At 38.6% G+C, this 20,558-nt stretch overlaps 1 long non-coding RNA gene across 1 annotated transcript in view; it reads right to left on the bottom strand.

The window, feature by feature from the left end:
• Positions 1-19,817, bottom strand: part of LOC103876428 — a 42,600-nt gene extending 22,783 nt beyond the window's left edge. The window contains exon 1 of the long non-coding RNA XR_001893516.3: positions 16,616-19,817. This is a non-coding gene — a long non-coding RNA (uncharacterized LOC103876428). The remainder of the gene's footprint in view (positions 1-16,615) is intronic.
• Positions 19,818-20,558: the final 741 nt, after the last annotated feature.

Raw genomic sequence — 20,558 nt, 5'->3', positions numbered from 1 at the left:
GCCATCTGATATAGAGATTGTCTCTTTGTTACCAAGCTTTGCTGCCTCTCACTTACATTGGGCTTATCACATGCCAGATATGGCTCTACTCCCTTAAAATATAGAACAACCCTCTAAGGTAAGAACCATCACCCCCATTTTACAGATGAGGAAAACAAAGCCCAAAGGGCTATGAAACCCTCTGGCCTCCACTTCTCTGGCTGTCAAGTGAGGAGACCGGACCAGCAGAAGTAAAAAGCTGCTTCTGTAAGACACTAGGAAAGAGTCCAAGTGTCCTGGCTCAAACACAACTAGAAAGAAAGACTCCCTTTATGTCTTTATAGACCCCCTTACCTCACAGGATTGATAATAAAACAGTCTTGTATATGAGTACTAAAATTGCCAACTCAACAGAGGTTTTTATTCCCCACTGTCTATTCTCCTGCCAGGAATTAGATGGGAAATAAAAGAAAGGGAATTAACAGCTTTAAAAAATCATTTAGGAAAATCTGTTTCTTGCTGTTGGCAAGTAGCTCTCTGGTCATATCCACATCTGAGTATATTCAGACTCCCTTAATGTTAAACGAGGGTGTGGGGGTGAGGGATACCACACCCTTTTTATTGCTTTGCTTTTTCCCATTTTTATTTTCTGTTTGACTTTAATAGTTTCAGTCTAACACAAGTCTGTGAAATGGGTTAGTATTGTCACAGTGGAAAGGCCCAGAGCCCAGGGAAGCTCAAGACCTTGCCTGAGGACACCCACCTGGTGAGAACTGAGCTGGGATTTGAACTTGTGATGAGTTTTACCTAAAGTGACAGTAGCAGGACTGCCAGATTAAAATTGATCTTGTGTTAGACATTCTGTTTTTTAAATAAAAACTTTCCTATCACTGTGTAACCTTATAACTCTTGATAAGTCAAGGACAGGGACATTGTTAAACTGCCAGCCCCTCAGTCAAGTGACCTAACATCATTGCATCCCTGATAGACTCATCGTAGCAAGTCACAGGCCATCCATGCACCATGTTGATGCCATTTGAGGTCCATGGGTGTTTAACATCCCCCAGGACCTACACACCATGTGAGGGAATGGGCATGTGGAATAAGGCAGCACCTGCAAGAGCCACAGGAATGGAGTGATTGTATAAAGATGGACACCTGTTTTCTTCGAAATATTCCTATGCGGGGGGGAAAAGAGTGCTCCTGGGCAAAAGCAAGTCCTCTCTGTTCTCCACCAACAGATACCAGCACTTTTATAGTGCCATTTTGGGCTTATAAAAATGTTCCTAATATAATCTGCTGGGAAATTGATGGCTTATGGTAATGACAAGAAGCCTGCCTCAGAGAATGATCCTAATTCATCATTTTGAACATCTGTAGAACCCCCTAAAGTAGCCTGGAGAGGAATGAAAGTGAAGGGAGGAGAGCAAATCTTCCCAGGGAATGGGACTGGTATGACGCAGATTCCTGCTAATTTACTCTAAGAGTTGTTAAGCAGAAACAGGGGGGAGAGCTGCTCCTGTTTCAACCCTTCCCTTCTTCAGATAAGCCAGAAGGCCTTAGAGAATTCTACACTCCTCTACAACACAGCTACCAAAGGTATTATTCAATACCCCTTCAAACTTGAATATGAATTATTTTAATCAACAAAATCAACAGTTAATTGAATCCAACACTGTTAAAGGCAGATTGGAAGGTGATGGGGTTACTTAGATCAGGGTTCCAATTCCACAGCCCTCACTGGATATGCAAATCTTTGCAGGTATTAGACATTTTGTCTGGGTTTCTCTCCTCTTCTTAAAACATCACAAATCATTGGATTTAGGACCCACCCTACTCCATGATGATTTCTTCTTGATCCTTAAGTAATTACTTCTGCAAAGGCCCAAATAAGGTCAAATTCTGAGGTTCCAGGTGAACATGAATCTTGACAGACACCATCAACCCACAAGAGCTGATTAAGGGGGTTAAATGAGAAGGTACAGTTGAAGCGCCACACATATTACTTGCACATTAGGGGTTTTTAATAAATAAATGGAGTGACTATTGTTTTGTTATTATTGCTGCTGCAGGGATCATGATTGTTTTTCCAGGGAATGGAAGGCAAAGGTTGGATTTGGGAGTGGAAAGGCAGGCCTGAGGAGTAGATGAGGAGGGAGCAGCATAAAGACCGAATGGAGAGAAAGGAGCCTGAGAAAGGGGGAAAGAAATGGCTAAGGGGACAGTCCTTGCCTGGGTTTGCCCAGCTCCTGTACCCTCAGATGCCATGGCCTGGATAAGCAAGTAGGGTTGATCAGGAAACCTGGACACCTCACCCTGGCACAGTCTGGCACAGTCTGGTCCTGTCCCCATAGTGTGGTCCCACTTCCCTAAGAGAAAAGAAATAGCAATATGCAGAAAGAAACTACGTGTAAATTTCCACTTCTTCCTCTCTGTCTATAGGTATTTCAGAGTTTTTCTTAAGGGAGTGGGAGAAGAGTACCAGAATGCTAGGACTTCTTGCTGAAAAGCAATGAATCTCAGTGCTGAGCCTGGACAGAAACTCCTATGCTTTCAGAAGATTCCCGAGCCCTGGAAGTCAATCAAGCATAACAAAAATATAAAAGCAGCTGGAAACACTGGGCCTCTCCTTCCCAAGGCAGGATGACAGGCGTCCTGGATGTGCTAAAATTTAGTCAGTCAACATAATTCTGAATACACCAAAATTCTATCCTAATGTTGTAAATTGCACACTGCCAAGCATCCTGACTAATAGCTTTTCAAAATTGTTTACTTTTTTATTTCAGTAGGTTTGGTGGAAACAGGTAGCATTTGGTTCCATGAATAAGTTCTTTAGTGGTGATTTCTGAGATTTTGGTGCACCCATCACTCCAGCAGTGTAGACTGTATTCAATGTGCAGTCTTTTATCCCTCACCATCCCTCATCCTTTCCCCAGAGGCCCCAAAGTCTAAGGTATCATTCTTATGCCTTTGAGTCCTCATAGCTTAGCTCCCACATATGAGTGAGAACATACGATGTTTGGTTTTCCATTCCTGAGTTACTTTACTTAGAATAATAGTCTCCAATTCCATCCAGGTTGCTGAAAATGCCATTATTTCATTCATTTTTATGGCTGAGCAGTATTCCATCATATATATATTTACTCGTTGATTCATGGGCATTTGGGCTGGTTCCATATTTTGCGATTGCAAATTGTACTGCTGCAAACGTGTGTGCAAGTATCTTTTTATATGATGACTTATTTTCCTCTGGGTAGATACCTAGTAGTGGGATTGCTGGATTAAATGGTAGATCAACTTTTAGTTCTTTACAGAATCTCCGCACTGTTTTCCATGGTGGTTGTACTAGTTTACAATCCCACCAACAGTGTAAAACTGTTCCCTTTTCACCACATCCACGCCAACATCTATTATTTTTTTACTATGACTGTTCTTGCAGAAGTAAAGTGGTATCACATTGTAGTTTCGACTTACATTTCCGTGATAATTAGTGATGTTGAGCATTTTTCCATAAGCTTGCCAGCCATTTGTATATCTTCTTTTGAGAATTGTCTATTTATGTCCTTATCCCACTTTTTGATGGGCTTGTTTGGGTTTTTTTCTTGCTGATTCGTTTGAATTATTTGTAGATTCTGAATACTAGTACTTTCTCAGATATATAGATTGTGAATATTTTCTCCAACTCTATGGGTTTTCTGTGAACTCTGCTGATTATTTTTTTTGCTGTGCAGAAGTTTTTTTGCTTAATTAAGTTCCATTTATCTTTGTTTTTGTTACATTTGCTTTTGGGCTCTTGATCATGAAGTCTTTGCCTAAGCCAAAGTCTATGAGGGGTTGATAGTTTTGATATAAGTGTGTGACATGTTTATATGTTTATGTCACTGGAAAAGATGAAAGGGCAAGAATTGAGTCATGACTAAAATTATTGAGCACAAAGATTCCCTTTAAGACTGACTTCTTTTCTCCAGAAACTATCCTATTGGCCTCTCAGGCAAGTGTTAATTTCTTTTTCTTTTCTTTTTTTTTTTTTTTTTTTTTGTACCAGGAGCCCTTTTGCCAGTTTGGGGAATCCATGGGTTCCTTCTCAAAATAACGTCTTAAACTTAATAAAACTAAATACATAAGATTACAAGGCAAACCAATGATATCAAAAGACAGGTATTAAAATAGCAACAACAAAACAACAAATTCGTGATATAATTCTGTATGTGCTTTTTTATTAATACATTAAATGACAAGATCCAGCAGTAGTCCTATAGCTACTGTAATTTTGAAGTCATAAAATGTAAATGGTATTTCAAGATATCTGCAACAACCGTAGTGGAATATGTAAGTATCTATAATTTGTTGCCTATATTCATAATTGAAGAAAATGCTAAATTTCAGTTGGAGCTTAGTGAAAATAAACATATAGCATTTTTTCCCATCCAAGTTCACAGAATTTTATCCACCGAGATTTGTGTGCACCAAATTTAGAACCCCTGCTCTAAGCAAACTTTTCAAAGGCAACCAATTTTTGGTGGGGCTCTACCAGCTAGCCTGAGCACCAACTCAGTTATGTTTGCAAAGGACGCTCCCTGCAGGCCAAAACGCTTGGGCTATTCACCAGAAAATTCATTTAATTTGCCATGTTAGAAAACAATAGGTCAGGCAATTAATTCATTAATTCACTGACTCACATCAAGAAAAGGAGAAAGGAAGACTACTTGTCAGTGAGGCCCAGGGGCATCTAATCAGCATTGATTAAAAAACCCCTTTTGGCTTAAGGGGAAAGTGCTGATGACTTGTGCTGTTGGTTATTAGCACAGGAGAATAAGATTGCTAACCTGGCAGGCTATTGCTAAGGGGGCTACTTTCCCTGCTTCTGGTCAACAGCAAGGCAGCTCTGCAGATTGCTGAAAGGTTAGATTTCCCAATATGCTTGTCTGACCAAGGTCTTCAGGATCTGCTTTCAGTGCTTGGAGCTTGGAGCCAAGTGGAAAGGGAGGAGAGGGGAAATGAATTCAGAACTTACTATGTGCCAGAAACCGGCTATTTTCGCTTAGGCTATTGCACTGAGGTCCTAAGGCAACTTTATATGGAATTTATTATTATTGTTGCTACTATTTACAGAGGTAACTGAGGCTCAGAGAGGAAAGTCATCACTTGCCCATGGTCACTCTGAATAAACAACTGTGTGGGTTTGAGTGGGTAGGGAGCCCATTTGCTGTCCAGTCTCTGCCACCAGGGGCATGGCAGTGAGAATCCCACAGCACTGCCCACTCCTGTTATCATAGAGTTCTGGAGCCTGGTTTGAATTCCGGACTTCCCTACTTACTAATGGTGTGAACTTAAGCAAGTAATCATGTGCCTCTGTTTCCCTATCTGTAAAATGATAATAATAATAAAGACTAAATGTTTACTATTACTTTACTAAAGTTACTATTACTTTATTCAATAGTAAAGCCTAAATGTTAAGCCTGTAGAACAGTGCTCAATACCTGTAGGCATTCAACAAATGATAGCTATTACTACTCTAAGACAATGTTGTCTCCTGACAACCAAAGCAGCTACACAGCAGCTAACAGCCTAAACCAGTACTTCTCAACCACATGCAATTTTGTCTCCCAGGGAAATTTGACAGTATCTGGAGACATTTTGGTTGTCACCACTAAAAAGGCATCTAATGAGTAGAGGCCAGATATATTGTTAAACACCCTAGAATGCACACAATAGCCCCCTACAATGAAGGTTGGTGTGGTCCCAAATGTCAGTAATCCAAGACAGAGAAAGCCTGCCCCAAACTGAACGCCAGTGAAGTACAGACTATTTTGCCAGACATAAGGAGGTGCTAAATTGAAACTCTAATTGGGGAGAAGGTACAGACAATAAAAAATAAAAAATGAACTATTAGATGATAATAAATTCTGCACTACAAATAAAACAGGGTGGCAGGAGAGAGAGTAATGGATGTGGTTGCTTTGGATGGAATGGTCAGGAAAGTCTTCTTAGAGGAGGTGACATTTAAACTATAACCTGACTGTCAGAAAGTGATCAGCCATTGAAGATCTGAGCAAAGAGCACAGTTGCCAGAGGGAGCAGTTCCTGCAAAAGTGTCAAGGGAAGGGCAACTTTGATATGACTGAGGAACAGAAAGAATGGGAAATTAGAATAGTGGGAGGGAGGGAGAGAGTCAAATAAAATTCCAATAAGGCCTCAAAGAACGGCTTCCTTTGGATGAGGCTACTTCTTGGTGTACTCCCTTAGGGGGGAAAATATCTCAAAGTAATTGACTATAACGAAAATATGTGATTTTTCTTAATGTGGTATAATTTTACATTGGTTTTAAAGTTGTCTACTTTTTGTTTTTGTTTTGCTTTAAGAAGTAATAACAAGAAGTCTCTTTCCCAGCACTGAGTTAGTTAATATGGTCAATTATTGATTTGCTTACTTCTGGTTTGAGATAAAACCACATTGTGTCTTCGTTTTCTCTGGAGTATAGGGGATTATTCAGATGTGGTATCTTAAGAAAGGAGACAGAGCAGTTTCATTTTGCACTGTTGAAGCATTTCAGCTGCCCTGAGTCAGATGTAAGATTGCAATGCACATTTTGAAAACCAATAATGCCAGGATGGGGGTGGTGGGAGGGGCAGGCAGGGTGTTCTCTTAAACCCATACACTTTGTCCATAGCTACTCTGTACTTAAAAAGTCAGAGACTAGGGGATGAGTCATAAAAGAAAATGACCATCTAAGTCTTGCTCTGGTCTTGGTGAATTTCTTTACATGAAGGTAAAAAGTATCACAGGATTCTTTGCCTACATCTCATCTAAGATAGTACTAGTGAGAAAGCAGAATAGTAGTCACAGGATAACCATGCCTACATCTCACATAAAAGTGAGCCAGAGTTGCAATTTATTAAGCAAGTAAATTTTGATAGAATGTCCAATAAACTGATTGGTTTATAATATGGAAGGAAGTGGGGAGGAGGTTACTTTTGAAGATGGGATAAACTATATCCAGGGTCCTCTAAGCAGGAACCTGTGTGTGGTGTAAACAACACGATGTGAGGGTCAGAGATCAGGACCTATCATTTGGAGCAACCCTTCAATGGCTCTAAAATCAAAAAATTTTCTCTGGATGCTCTACTTCATTTAAGTTTTTTAAATTAGCTGGGAACAGACACATAGATCAGTGAAACAGAATAGAGAACCCAGAAGTACGTCCACACATCTACAGTGAACTCATTTTTTGACAAAGGTGCCACAAACATACATTGAAGAAATGACAATTTCTTCAATAAATGGTGCTGGGAAAGCAGATACCCATATGCAAAAGAGTGAAACCAGACCCCTATCTCTCGCCACATACAAAAATCAAATCAAAATCGACTAAAGACTTAAACCCAAGACCTCAAACTATGAAACTACTACAATAACCCATTGGGGAAGCTCTCCAGGATATTGGTCTGGGCAAAGATTTCTTATGTAATACCCCACAGGCATAGGCAACCAAAGCAAACACGGACAAATGGGATCACACCAAGTTAAAAAACTTCTGCACAGCAAAGGATACAATCAACAAAACAAAGAACAACCCACAGAATGGGAGAAAATGTTTGCAATCTTCCTATCTAACAAGGAATTAATAACCAGAATATATTATATAAGGAGCCCAAACAACTCTATAGGAAAAAAAAAAAAAAAACTAATAATCTGATTAAAAATGGACAAAAGACCTGAATAGACATTTCTCAAAAGAAGACAAACGAATGGCCAACACGCATATGAAAAGGTGCTCAACATCATTAATCATCAGAGAAATGCAAATCAAAACTACAATTAGATACCATCTCACCCCAGTTAAAATGGCATTTATCCAAAAGTCAGGCAATAACAAATGCTAGCAAGGACGTGGAGAAAAGAGAACACTTATACACTGTTGGTGGGACTGTATATTAGTACAACCACTATGGAGAACAGTTTGGAAGTTTTTCAAAAAACTAAAAATCCTACTGTAGGATCCAGCAATCCCACCCATAGGTATATACCCAAAAGAAAGGAAATCAGTATATCAAAGAGATATCTGCACTCCCATATTTATTGCAGCACTATTCACAATAGCCAAGATTTGGAAGCAACCTGTATCCACCAGCAGCTGAATAGATAAAGAAAATGTGGTACATATACACAATGGTGTACTATTCAGCCATAAAAAAGAAAGAGATCCTGTCATTTGCAACAATATGGGTGGAACTAGAGATCATTATGTTAAGTGAAATAAGCCAGGCACAGAGAGGTAAGTTTTTGCATGTTCTCACTTATTTGTGGGGGCGAAAAATTAAAATAACTGAACTCATGGAGAAAAAGAGTAGAAGGATGGTTACCAGAGTCTATGAAGGGGGGTGATAGGAAACTGGGGATGTTATAGGAAAGTGGGGATGGTTAGTGGGTACAAAAAAAAATAGAAAGAATGAATAAGATCTAGCATTTGCTAGCATAACAAAATGACTATAGTCAAAAATAATTTAATTGTACATTTTGAAATAACTATAAGAGTATAATTGTAGGCCGGGCGCGGTGGCTCAAGCCTGTAATCCCAGCACTTTGGGAGGCCGAGACGGGCGGATCACGAGGTCAGGAGATCGAGACCATCCTGGCTAACACGGTGAAACCCCGTCTCTATTAAGAAATACAAAAAACTAGCCGGGCGAGGTGGCGGGCGCCTGTAGTCCCAGCTACTCAGGAGGCTGAGGGCGGAGAATGGCGTGAACCCAGGAGGCGGAGCTTGCAGTGAGCTGAGATCCGGCCACTGCACTCCAGCCTGGGCGACAGAGCGAGACTCCGTCTCAAAAAAAAAAAAAGAGTATAATTGCATTATTTGTAACACAAAGGATAAATGCTTGAGATGATTGATACCTCATTTACCCTGATGTAATTATTATGCATTGCATGCCTGTGTCAAAATGTCTCATGTAATCCATATATACACCTGCTATGTACCCCAAAAAATTAAAAATAAATTAAAAACTGTTTTTAAGAATTAGCTTGGCAAGGCCAGGCATGTTGGCTCACACCTGGAATCCTAGCATTTTGGGAGGCCAAGGTGAGTGGATTGCTTCAGTTCAGGAGTTAACGATTAGCCTGGGCAAAATGGTGAAATCCCATCTCTACAAAACAAACAAACAAACAAAAATGCAAAAAATTAGCCAGGTGTGGTGGTGTGTGCCTATAGTCCCAGCTACTCAGGAGACTGAGGTGGGAGGATCACCTGAGCCTGGGAGATCGAGGTTGAAGTGAGCTGTGATTGCACCACTGTACTACAGCCTGGGTGACACAGTGAGACCCTACCTGAAAGAAAAGAAAAATAGCTAGACAATATTTAGGACTATTTTCAGACTGCAGTTAGAAGCCACTATGGTTTCTCGGTGAAGCTGGGGAAAGCAAGTCTGTCAACTATTTGGCATTTGGCAGGGTCTGTGTGGCTTCATGACTCAAGTAACCCAATTAGGGCAAATTGCTAGAGGCCTACAGCCAATATTCATTCTCCTCCTCCTCCTCCTCAGTTTTAGGACCTCTGCTTTTATTTGAGGCAACAAAATGTACCCAGCTAAAAGACTATTCCTCAGCCTTACCTTCCCAATTACATGTGACATATGACTAATTCCTGGCTGATGAAATTAAGTGGAATTTTTTTTTTGTGCCTTCTGGGAAAGCATCTTAAAAGCCAGCTGATGTATATACTCTTTGCCTGTTCTTTTCTTTCCTCCATTCTGCTCTATGGAATATGGATACGAGAGCTGCAGCTCTATCAGCCATTTTTTAATATAAGGACACATATCATGCCCTAAAGAAGACAGTTGTGACTAGAAGGAGCCTAGATCCCTGAGGACTTTGTGGAGTTGGCATACAAGCCCCAAAGTACCATATCTCTGAATCTCTGTTAGTGTAAGAGGAATCAACTACTTCTATATTATTTAAGCCATAATATTTAAAAGTTTTTGTTTCCTGCAATGATTTAATAGAAGTAATCCTAAACAATATGCCAATCATTTGCATAATCTGCCCACATTGTGAAATTAAAATGGTCAATATCAAGTACTCTTATAAGGTCTTATTTTATGTAAGTTTCTTAAAATTTATTTTGAGATGATGAACAATTTATAATAATATTGACATTATATAAGGTCTTAGGTGACCAATTTTGTTGTTGTTTTAGAAACAAGGTCTCACTATGTTGCCCAGACTACTGCTAACCTCAAACTCCCACACTCAAGCAATCCTCCTGCCTCAGCCTTCGGAGTAGCTGGGATTACAGGCGTAAGCCACTGCTTCCTCCTAGGTGACCCCATTAATCTAAGGAGTGTGTTAGTGCACCTTGGCAGATCTCATCAAATGGAGATAATGGAATTCAAGGGCTCTGTGGCCTTTCTCACTTAAACTGGTTTAGACATCTGCAATCATTGTTATACTAAATGAGTGATTCTCATCTTCAGACCCCCATAGCAGAATAGTCAATAATGCTCAGTTAATAATATATAACTAAAATACCTGGAAAGTCTCTCTCTTGGTCTCTGTGATGTAATACTGTGTGCTTTTTCTGTATGTGGTAATCATTATTGCATCTCACCAAATACTTCTTACCCTCTGCCTTCCAGCAACATGGCAGAATTGTACTTCCTGGGTCCCTATGGTTGAGTGAGACTATGTTCTGGCAAAAATAATTGTATCACTTCCAGGTTCATCCTTCAGAATTGTCTTTTCCATTTGCTATCATAGCCAGTAGTGGCTTCCTATCAGCCCATGTCCAGGGAGGAAGATGAGCTGGCACTGAACAGAGTCCCCAGGTGTCTCTTACTGAACATACAGTATGAACAAGAAATAAACCTTTTTTGTTTTGTTTTGTTTCAATCCACTGAGATTGAGAAGCTGTTTGTTAATGCAGAATAATCTACATTGTCCTGGCTGATACACCACACCATTCAGGAAAAATATCTTCCCAGGATGGGCATAATTACAGAGGTACCGAATGATGTAATCTGTGGTTCTAGCAGGGATACGGGTAAAATTTTCCTCCAATTTGACCCATGCACTTAATCACTTTTACATCAACAAATTATAGTCATAAAATATTTTTTGTGGAGCAATTTCCTAAAACATATCTATCTAGAAAAATCCGTCAATAAGCAAAGCAATCTTCCCCTTCCTTAGTGGCTTCATACCCTATCAAACTTACAGCCAATTCTGGCATTTAGATTCTACATACGGTTAGCTCCACCGTGTGGAACTTGAAAAGAATGACATTTGTTACAGGACCATGAAAGTGAGTTCAAATATCCAATAATACCATATACTCCTTGAGAGGGGTACTGTACATGATTTTAAAAATCACATCCAGCTTGCTAGGGTATCGAATCAAAAGCAAGAGGGAAAAAGTTCCTGCCATGTGAACTAGGAAGTTCAATAGAAGTGAGGCTCACTCTTATTTATCCAGTCAACTAATATTTACTGAGCTCCACTTTGTATGAGATATTGTTTCAGGGCCTGGGGATTCAGTAGTGAACAAGATAGGTAAAGTTCTTGCCTTAGTTTCAAAGACAATGGGAGAAATAAACAAACACATCCTACGATGTCTGATTGTGATACGTGCTATAAGCCAAAATAAATCAGGGTTAGGGCATATAGAGAGTGATGGGGAAAGAATTATTTTAGGCCGGGCGCGGTGGCTCACGCCTGTAATCCCAGCACTTTGGGAGGCCGAGGCGGGGAGATCACAAGGTCAGGAGATCGAGACCACGGTGAAACCCCGTCTCTACTAAAAATACAAAAAATGAGCCGGGCACGGTGGCGGGCGCCTGTAGTACCAGCTACTTGCGAGGCTGGGGCAGGAGAATGGCGTGAACCCAGGAGGCGGAGCTTGCAGTGAGCCAGGATCGCGCCACTGCACTCCAGCTTGGGCGACAGAGCGAGACTCCGTCTCAAAAAAAAAAAAGAATTATTTTAAATAAAGTTGACAGAAATAAAGGCATACAATCCACATTTAGCTTTCCCAAAGTTATTTTAGATAAATGATCCAAAATCTCAAACAGATATAAACATGTATAAACATTCTCTTACAGACATAAAATGAGAAAACACCTCAAAATGCTCAAATCTTGGTTTTCAAATTCATTGCCCTGGGGAAAAAAAAAGACTCCTTGGAGAAATGGCTGATTCTAGGTCTGAGGCAGGAAATGGACAAGAAGATCCTGAAATGTATTGTTACATTGGAAAACACAGGAGCACTCAAAGGCTAACAACAGTCATGCTCATCTTTAGTCTGTCACGCAGATAGATTACAAGGACTCCTGCTAGCAAAACTAGGGCATATTTAGGCATCAACAAGAATAATAACTGTAATTGATATTACATTGGATGAATAAAAATCCATGAGTTTAGGCTGGGTGTGGTGGCTCATATCTGTAATCCCAGCACTTTGGAAGGCTGAGGTGGGAAGATCATTTGAATACAGGGGTTCAAAGCTGCAGTGCGTATGATCCTGCCATTGCACTCCAGCCTGGGTGACAGAATGAGACCTCATCTAAAAAATGAAAGAATTCATGAGTTTCTGGTGATATTTAAGAAAAATGAAGGGCTAGGGTTCTGTTTTATCGAAGAATGCCAATAGCAGGTATTATAGAATTAAAGAATAATCCTTTGGCAAACTATGAGGTAGTACTGATTCATATAAGGATCATCTTCTGTATTAATTTCTTGTTGCTTATGTAACAAACTACCACATTGTAGTGGCTTAAAACAACATAGATTTATTATTTGGCAGTTCTGGAGATCAAATGTCTAAAATGAGCCAGCGTGGCTGCGTTCCTTCTAGAGGCTCTGGGGAGAATGTTTCTTACCATTTCTAGCCTCTAAATGCTGTCCACATTCTGTGGCTGTCATGGCCCCGCATAGTTCTAACCTCTGCTTCCATCACTACGTGTTCTTCTCTCTGACTCCAACCCGCCTGCCTCCCTCTTATAAGGACATTTGTGATAACACTGGATCCACTCACATAATCCAGCATAACCTCCTCATCACAAACTCCTGAATTTAATCATACCTGCAAAGTCCTATTTTGCCAACCCTTGGAACACGTGAAGATGTGTTCCAGGGGTTAGTACGTGGGCATCTTGTGAGCAGAGTATTTACCAGGTATCAAAGTATCATCTCACAGATTACTTATTAATTATAAAGAGAAAAAAATGACTTTTACAACTAAGGGTTCTCATAATCACCACTCTAAACAATGACACAATGAGAAATTAGGTACTGCCTGATATTATATAATATGAGGTCCAAAATCACTGATATATTCTTGCCAAAAATGTTTCACCTGAATCTAATCAACCCTTTCGCCCTAACGTCCAGTTTACAGAAATGATGCCATAGAAAAACAAGCACATGCAAGATATGGGACATGCTGTATGTCCACCACTCTAGACTTCTCCAAATTGCAATGCCATAAACGAGGATGGGGGATATTCTAAATTTTGAAAAAAGGACTAAAGAGACTTAACCAAATGCAACGGGTAAACCTTGACTGGATCTTGAATTAAAAAGTCATTTTAAAGACAATTGGTGAAATTTTAAATTGAAATATTAGCTGATATTATGGAATTATTGCTAACGTACATGTGGTTATATAGGATAGTGTCCTTATCCTTTGGAAATACATGTTGGAATATTTAGGGTTGAAATATTAATACATGATGTCTGAAACTTACTTTCAAATGCTTTCGATAAAAACATTTGGTCAAACACTATTCTAGATGTTTCTGCGAAAGTTTTTGATGAGATTAACATTTAAACCACTATACGAATGTTAAATCTCTCTATATAACATATGTCTCCATAGATATCTATGTTTCTCTCTCTCTCCATAGATATGAAATAGATAAATAATAAGTTTTGTTTCTCTGGGGAACTCTAATACAATACCCTTCTTTCAATTTTTCAGTATGTTTGAAATTTTTTCTAATGAAAAGTTAGGGAAAAAATTAAATTCAGATAATTTTTTTAAGACATTCAGGAGTTTTTAAAAACATTTTCCTGATCTAGTCAATGCTGACATTCAGGAGTTAAGTGCATTATTTTGTAGCTCATGGCTGTTCTTCTAGGAGAGAAAATTAGTCTTTATGGAAAATAGACTAGCCAACAAAAAATAAGCATGACCTGTCAGTTTGCAAATATTTTTGAGAATTTATTATCTTAGTGGTTAATGCTCAGTCCTGGGAAAAGAATGGGAAGCCACCCAGAAGTAGTCCTTGCTAACTTCTTCCTGTGTCACTGTGTGTCCCATACTTGGCAAGCCAAGTTCATTTGGGTCAAAGTAGAACACATCTAACTAGTTCTTGATTTTAAGAGAATCTACAGGTTTTCTGATCAGGGAGCCTGTATTGATGATATAGCCACTTCAGTGAAAGCCAACAGTGACAGCTTCATATTTCAAAAGTCAGACAACTCCAGTGAACATGATATAAACTCTTTTCTTCCTCTGTAACCAACACAGAACACATTTAGAAAGCTTATTTAAAAACATGTCAAGTTCTCAGAGAGAATAGAAGAATGGTTACCAGAGGCTGGGAAGGGAAATGGAGGTGGGGTGGGGGAGTGGGGGTGGGGATGGTTAATGAGTACAAAAAAATAGTTGGAAAGAATTAATAAGACTTACTATTTGATAGCACAACAGGGTGACTATAGTCAATAATAACTGTACATTTTAAATAACAAAAAGCATATAATTGGATTGTTTGTAACACAAAGAATAAGTGCTTGAGGGGATGGGTACCCCATTCTCCATGACGTGATTATTACACATTGCATACTTGTTTCAAAACATCCATGTATGTGTACCCCATAAATATATAAACCTACAATGTACCCACAAAAATTAAAAATAAAAAAATTTTAAAATAAGAAAATAAGTCAAGTTCTGCTTTGGCCATAATAAACATTTATCCTGATGCCTTAAACATTAGACAACTCAACAGATTACATGAAACTACTGTGCTCAAACATTGGACAGTGGAAGCACAGTATTTTTATCTATGGAAGAAGAGAAACAAACAAGGCAGATCCTATGATAACCCAAATTTCTGTGTGGGGCACTTTCTAGACCACCCAGCTGGGGAAAAAAGTCCCCAGCAGAACATGGTAAACTTGATGAATTGAGGAGATGGACATGGAAGGCCATGGAGTCTGAAGAGGCCCGAGGTGTAAGGCAAATGTTCAGACAGGAGCAAGCTATGCAGAACAGAACTTCAGAAGTTTGTATAGTAATTTCCTTGAGTTTTTAGTGAACACTAAGCTATGAACACAAAGGGTGAGACTCTATAAAGTCAAGCAAAGAGTGACTAGAAGCTGTGAAGTGAACAGTTCCCAGACAGCCTGTAGTGCTGGGAATACATTTTGAGTTCCCTAAGCCAGCATGGAGAGTGCTGTCCTGTTTGATCACTCAGGGCATCCAGTAGAGACCCCATAAATTACTCCATACAAATGGGCTACACTCTCAGTAGAGTAAAAATTACTCTAGATAAATCCTGACAAAGCTTAACAATAGCCTCAAAAAAATCAACCTGAACCACAAATGACCTAATTGGCTATCTAAAAGAACATAGTTCAACATTCTTCTCAAGGGAAATAATACCCAATGATACCCAGATATTCAATGGCAGAAAATTCATAAATTCAGCGTCCAATCAAAAATTACTAGACCAGGCCAGGCCTGGTGGCTCACACCTGTAATCCCAGCACTTTGGAGGCCGAGGCAGGAGGACTGCTCAAGTTCAAGAGTTCAAGACCAGTCTGGGCAAAATAGTGAGACCTCGTCCCTATTTATTTATTTTTTTTAAATTACTAGACCAGCCAAAAGCAGGAAAACGTGGCCCATAACCAAAAGAAAAATCAGTTACTAGAAAGAGATTTTAAAGAGAGAGAAATATTAAGATTCATGAAAGACAACTTTAAAACAACTGTTAGGCCAGGCAGAGTGACTCACGCCTGTAATCCCAGCACTTTGGGAGGCAGAGGCAGGCAGATCACTTTAGCTAGGAGTTTGAGGCCAGCCTGGGCAATAAAACGAGACCCCATCTCTACAAAACCAACAACAATTAGCTGGACATGGTGGCATGCACCTCAGTCCCAGCTACTTGGGAGGCTGAGGTAGGAGGATCACTTGAGGCTGGAAAGCAGAGGTTGCAGTGAGCCAAGATCGCACAACTGCAATCCAGCCTAGGCAACAGAACGAAACCCTATCTCAAGACAAACAAACAAAAAGTTGTTATAACTATGCCCAGGAAGTTAAAGGAAAACATGAACATAGAGAAGCTATGAGAAAGAGTCAAATGGAACATGTAGACATGAAAACACACACATCAGAAATAAAGCTGACATAATTCCACTCCCACCTTTCACTAATACAACACACTCTTCCTCAAAAATCCCTGTAAGATCAATGGTTTGCTCTGCTTGACAAGACTCCTCCCTTACTTAGGAAAGAAATCAATTCAAATTTGGGGTTTTATACTGATTTTGAGTGGTGGTTTCATATTTTGACAATTGTGAGGTTCCACCAAGGTTATTTTGATGACTCTAACTTAAAAATAAATAAAGGTGTGCTTACCAGGTCCCTTTGGGTCCAGATTTCATTTATCCTTTGGATTTGTTCCAAGTATTTTTGTCTCAATATTGATCTGTACTCTGACTCTCAGTGAGCATGTATTGTTGAGTTTATTTTGTTAAATGAGGATTCCTATCAAAATAGTTCTTTGTAGATGGCATTGTCAATATTTTGGCCATTAATTTCATTATTCTTCAAGTGTGTGCTTGTTTTGCTTTAGTGCATCTATTAGTACAAGGTCTTGGCTCAGGACTTTTTTTTTTTCTGTTGCTTTGTCTTTCATAGTCATTTTATTTCTTGGATATATAAGGTGGTTCTACATAGGGAATAAACAAAGGAATAAGTCCATTCAGTTTCCAATTCAATCCATGTTGAGTCCAAGGACTATGAATTAGAGGTCCAGTAGACAGTGAAAAATTCATGATCAAACTTTGTCTTTTGTCCCCTAAACACCTTCATAGGGATACTTCCTCTTTTATCAATTAATGAAAGGCCATTTTGTTTAGTTCACATGCCAGGGTAAAAAATTGTCATGCCATTCATTGTATAGTCCCTTCTTAGCCCCAGTTGGTCAGGTAACCCAAGATGCTATTCTTTAGCATATATTTTTGTTTGACTAGAATGGCTTCTTTCTTGTTTGTCATGAATTTTTCTAAATTAAAGTCATAACTTCTTACTGGCAGAACTACTTTTTATATGAATTCTCACTAAAATACTAACTCACGTGCTCACCCTAGTACAGCAAAAATATTTTTAACTCAAAGTAGCAATGACTACCTTGGGGGACATTCTGATAGTCAAAATTAATACATTTAAGTAGAGCTCTAGAAAAATGAGGAAAACTAGTAATATTCACAATTCATTAGTCAACTTCTTTGGTGTGTCGAGACCTCAGAACAAACAATTGATGAGAAGATGGTCTCTTTCAAAGACTCTCTAATTTCCTATCATTCAAGCCTCCTGAAACTATGCTCCGTATATAGATGATATAAAATTCTCATTACTCAGTCATATTCTTTCAATTCCATCTACTCCTGGCCTCCTAAATATGATACCCTTTCCTCAGGACTTTTCTCAGAAAAGGCCATTGTATAGTATCTCCTAAGACTTTCTAGAAGAGAAAGCAGGATCAATAGAAGCTGAATTTAAACCTTGGTCTAGAGCATCAGTAAGACTAACACAAATTTGCTGCAGAATTTGGCATTTTGTTAGATACACATAATTTTGGACTATTTAATTTATATAGCTTGTTTAATTGCTAGTCTCTCAAAAGGGAAAAACGGTTAAAAGCAGCAGGATGGGAAATACCAGGAGGAGATTTTCATCACTTAGCTGTGTATAAGTGAAGAAAGTGGCTTTGAGAGGGAAAACAGATGTATATATAGTACACTATATAGGGACATGCAGTTTTTCCTTTATGGATATGAACAGATTCAACATTGTAAGCAAAGTGAACATGAATTAATACAGGGCTTTAAAGATGGATTTCAGGAAAGTTTCAGTTTGAGTAGACAGAATAGACCCAATATGTGAAATGAAGGGAACCTTATCTGTCATTATAATGGGCTCAGACTCAAAACAGGGGTCTTAAACAGCAATTATACAATGGAATGGAAAATTGCCAGTTTAGGAGAGTTCCAACATGTAACTGAACATTTTCAATGAGCTTTAAAAAGGAAACTAGCTGAAAATTAAACCAAGCTTATCACCCTTCAGATAAAGTAACTGGCTCCAAGTTAAAAATAATACCGAAAGTCCTCTGTTCTTTAAGAATAAAGAGCCTATGGCTAGGAACACCTGTAGATGTTGTAAGCAGAAAAGCCAGTGAAGGAAACAATGAGCGATATTTTGAACCAAATATGAACGAAACAAAAAGACAGTTATCCTAGATCTGTCCAATTATACTGCTCTAAGAGAAAACTCAGCACCCAGCAATTTTCTGTCATTCCTCTAAAGTCCCAAGGGGAATTGCCTATTAATACAGATGGACAACAATGCAGCTTTTATGTTACTAAACGTGCCGCGTATCTATCATTAATTCTACCTCTGTAGAATATCAGATTGCTTAGAAAAACATTTTAAAGTTGAAGAGCCAGAGGAAAGATGAATTGACTTGTAATACAAGTTCAGAAGAGGGGACTTTCAGAAGGGAGAGTTTTGTCTTGAAGTGAAAATGTTTGGTTGTGAAATGTGAAAGAAAACAGTAACAAGCAAACTTGAGGGTGTATATAAATTTTAGAAGCCTTGATGAAAAGTGGACTTTACTTGCCTTGTTTTACTAAAGCAATTCAGAAGTGAGAATTTCTATCAATCCTAAATCTTTTCACCAGACCCAATATTTAAATGTTACTTTGGGACTACTATGAGAACATTCCTTTCTTCTTTGTGACATAAGTCCTATCTTACATGGAATTTCCAGATAAAATTAAAGCAGAAGGGTTATTTTTAAGGCTCCCTAAAATTTCCCTCATATACACACTTACTAACTGGTCTATGAATTGGAAAACTTTCACTATGTATAATTCAAGAAATAACTGCAGAATTCTCTATGGTCCACAGATGTGGTCAGAATATTTGCAATAAAGGCCATAAGAAGCCATTGACTCTTTCAAGGTTATCATAAAAGTTCAGTTATATAGGTGTGTGAAAAGATAAAGCTCTTCTCCTCTAGGGGCCATAACTCAACAGCATGAAACATGTCAAAGAGCCATTGCGTGTTCTCCTTGTTTCAAAGATATTGTGGTCTCAGCTAATTTTGTTAAAACCATTTCAGATCATCTTTCCCAATCTGTGAATTGCCTTTTAATTATCCTACTGATGTCTTTCAAAAAGTTTTAATTTTAATAAATTCCAAGTTATAAATTTTTTTCTTTCATGGTTCATGCGTTCTACATCCTAAGAAAATCTTTGCTAATCCCAAGAGAGCAAATGTCTCCTATGTTTTTCTAGAATTTCTAGGTTTAGCTTTTGTTTAGGTCTATCATCCATTTTAAATCTAAATTTTGCACTAAAATTATGTATGTGATGTAAAAGTTGAGGTTCATTTCTCATATGAATATATACTTATTCCATTTGTTGGAAAAATGCTTTTCCTCTTTGAATTGCTTTGGTGCCTTTTTGTTTTGTTTTCTTTTTAGACAGGGTCTCACTCTTCTGCCCAGACTGGAGTGCAATCACAGTTCACTGCAGCCTCAACCTCCCCAGGCTCAGATGATCCTCCCATCTCAGTCTCCCAAGTACGTGTGACTACAGGCACACACCACCACACACAGCTAATTGTGCCTTTGTCAAAAATCAATTGTCCATATACGCATAGGTCCATTTTTGAACTCTATTCTGTCCACTGGTCCTTAACATTGCTTATAAAACATGTCACTGGCAATAAATTCTCTCATCTTTTCTCTGAGTCTTTTCACTTTTTGAAGATTTTTGCTGAATATCGAATTCTAGGTAAACATGTTATTTTTTCAGCACTTTTAAGATGGCATGCCAAGGTCTCTAACTTGCTGTTTAAGAAAAATAGGTAGTTATTCTTATCTTGGCTTCTCTGCATGAATATACTTTTTTTTCTTCAGTTGCTTTTACAACTTTCTCTGGTTTTCAACAATTTCATTATGATGTACCTTGATCAGATTTTTTCTGTTACCTTGTTTGTTGAATTTCTAGTGATCTGTGGGCTTATAGTTTTCATCAACTAGGACACTTATCAGCCATTATTTCTTAACATACTATTTTTGTTTCCACTACTCCAACTTCTAGGACACAAAATATAAGTATATTAGATTAGTTGATATTATCCCATAGGTGCCTAAGACACTGTCCTATTTTTTTTCTCTTTGTATTTTAGCATGCTTTTAAATTCACTAATTTTCAGTTCTGTAGAGACTGATCTGCTATAATTTCATCTATTCCTTCTTACCTAGCTAGTGACCAAAGAAGTCAAATA

This window comes from Papio anubis, chromosome 10 (genome assembly GCF_008728515.1).
Source record: "Papio anubis isolate 15944 chromosome 10, Panubis1.0, whole genome shotgun sequence".
Taxonomy (NCBI): Eukaryota; Metazoa; Chordata; class Mammalia; order Primates; family Cercopithecidae; genus Papio; species Papio anubis.
This window is presented reverse-complemented; position numbering and strand designations above follow the sequence as displayed.